Raw genomic sequence first — 2,997 nt, 5'->3', positions numbered from 1 at the left:
GGAGGGGCGATCCAAGCTCACACACGACCCAGCGCGGGAGCATGGTAGGGCGACTGCTCCTGTTGGGCAGTCGTCGAAACGCCCTCGGACCTCTTCTCCTACGCCGACTGGAAAGGCTCCCAAGCACCCACGCGCGACGCCGTCCAAGCCGCCCAAGGCTCTGCCCAAGATGAAGATGGCCGTCCCCACCATTTCTGGGTAATAATAAAACTTGTTTTCCTTTGTCGACTGTGGACAGATCCTTGGTCGATTCATTGAGCCAACTGACTGACTTTCGAGACTTGCAGTGCTGCTACTTCTGAGATCTCCGCCAAGGACGACGACCAAGAGATGGAGGATGCTGTTACCTCCAACCCTGGTACGATTACTGACGTTCCGCTTTGAGTCGACTGAACATTTATTGCAACTCTGGTCGATTGAATGTTTCCCTTGTAGCCCCTTATGTTATCGACCTCCCGAATGATGACGACAACGAACCGCTGAGAGTGAGGAGGAACAAGAGGGCGTCGGCTGACAAGACCCCCCAATCTGCTCCGGCGTCTGAGGCCGTAGCTCAGGATGGTGGCGACACCGCTCGGGCTTCTGTGACTTTCGCCATTCCTCTGACAAGTGTGCGGCCTTCGACGTCGACTGCGGATCCGCCTTCGCTTTTTGCCGCATACCCTGTCCCTGAGGACCAAGCGGCTGCCGCAAAAGAGGCTATACGCCAGGCGGGGATCATGATGGAGCAAGTGAAGGTGGCTCGGGAGGCCAGCCAAGCAGCTTATGACGCGAGCTCGGCTCTTCAGAGCAACGTCCAGGTCAGTCGACTCAACACTTGGTCTGTTATGATATGCTGTTTGAAGAATCTCTTTTCCGAAGATCTTTGTATCTGTACACCCACTGGGTGTGTCTGCCAATTCTTGGACGAGTGGGGGCACGCTAAGTGCACCCACTGGGTGTAGTCCCCGAGACTACGGTGGACTGCTGGCAGTTGCTGTAGTCTTTATATTGTGTTGCTGTAGCTGTATTTCTTCACTCGGCCTGGTCAGGCCATGTCGAATGGGACTGTATCCGATCGACTGCGGGCAGTTGACTTTTTTTTACAGTGGGGGCACGCTGAGTGCACCCACTGGGTGTAGTCCCCGAGACTACTGTCGAATGTTCTTGACTCGGTTGTAGTCTTAGAAACGTCATCATTGTCTCTTAGTTACTCGGAAGCAACTTACTTTGGACGTCTGTCGACTGATTTTTCTTTCTACAGAAATCCTGCAAACTTGTAGCTCGCTATACTAAGTTGGAGAATCAGCAGATCCAGCTCAACCTTAACTTGGAGCTTGCTCAGGAGAATTTGAAGAAGGCGCAAGAAGAAGCAAAAGGTATGGCTGGTGAGGTTCTCCATTCTTGGCAAGTGGCTTTTCTTTCTTGTCCATTCTTGATGTTGATTGCACTCGACGCGCCGCAGATAAACTGGAGGAAGCTCTGAAGAAGAAGGATGAAGATCTTGCAGAAGCACAGAATGAGGTCTTGGACAAAACGAGGCTTGCTGAAGAGAAAATGGCCTCGGTGGAGCTCTTGAGCAGGAGAACTCCAGACTAAAAGCTGCTCTCGAGGTAGCCAATCAAGAGGTCAGCCGACTGAAGAACGACAACGTGGCTCTGCACGACAAGGCAGGTGAGCTGGCGGGGAAGAGGAACGATCTGGAGGCTTATCTCGGTGGACTGGCCAAGAAGCTGTTCGTCGTGCTCGAAGGTAATTACTCTGCCCCGACTGTCTTGCAGTTACCAAGTCTGTGTAGGGTCACTGTCTTATTCTTGAATCGTGTTTGCAGAATTCTGTCAGAACTTTGAAGAGGAGACCAGTCGAGTGGAGCCAGGCTTGGACCCTGCTAACTCCCTTGTGAAGGACGAGGCTGCAATGAACGTGCTCCGTCTGGAGTCTCGTATTGCCAGCGTGGTTGACTATCTTGCTCGACTGAAGGTTGCGATGTCGCGGATCGACACATCACTCTGGCCTAGGACGACACTTCAGAATGACCTCGAGTCCCTGATGGCTCGACTTAATGAAGTCCCAGGTCGAGTGGCGGAATGGAAGAAATCTTCTGCTAGATGTGGTGCTGATGTCGCTCTGTCTCTGGTCCGCGTCCATTGCAAGGAGGCGCGAGAAGAAAAGTTGGCCGCCATCCAAGTTGCCAATACCAGGAAGCACAACTTTCAAGACTTCATGGAGGCTTTCATTGCTGCTGCCACTCGTATTGCAGACGGGATCGACTTGGACGAGTTCGTCGCCCCTTCCAGTCCTCCTCCTGAGGAATGAAAAACTTTTATGCTTCACTTTAAATTTGCCTCGGAATGCCGAGTGGATTTGTAACCGTTAAACTCCGCCGAGCCGAGGGCTCGAGTACTTTGATCTGAGGTCTGGGACCTTTTAGGCTTTATCTGATCTTGATTTCTCGTTGAATATCTTCATGATTTGATTCGTCGAGTGGAACTTGATCTTCACTCGGAATAACCTTGTATTTGCGGCGCAACTCCGAAGGAGAAGGCAGCAGTCGACTTGCGCCTCGTCGTCCTTGCGGATTGGGTTGTGTCCTGTACTTAGGCGAGCACTGGGCTGCAGCTAAGCCTCCGAGTGGGAGGTTTGCTCTACACTCGGTAGGATTTTTAAACACTTAGGCGAGCGCTGGGCTGCGGCTAAGCCCCCGAGTGGGAGGTTTGCTCTCCACTCGGTAGGATTTTTAAACACTTAGGCGAGCGTTGGGCTGCAGCTAAGCCCCCGAGGTGGAGTCTGGCTCGCCACTCGGTAGGATTTTTAAACACTTAGGCGAGCGCTGGGCTGCAGCTAAGCCCCCGAGTGGGAGGATTGCTCTCCACTCGGTTGGATTTTTTCAAACTTAGGCGAGTGTCTGACTGCAGCTAAGTCTCCGAGTGGGAGAACTTAGGCGAGTACTGGACTGCAACTAAGCCCCCGAGTGGGAGGATTGCTCTCTACTCGGTAGGATTTTTTCAAACTTAGGCG

The sequence above is a fragment of the Triticum dicoccoides genome, chromosome 6A (assembly GCF_002162155.2).
Source record: "Triticum dicoccoides isolate Atlit2015 ecotype Zavitan chromosome 6A, WEW_v2.0, whole genome shotgun sequence".
Lineage (NCBI taxonomy): Eukaryota > Viridiplantae > Streptophyta > Magnoliopsida > Poales > Poaceae > Triticum > Triticum dicoccoides.
Note: the sequence above shows the minus strand (reverse complement) of the source record.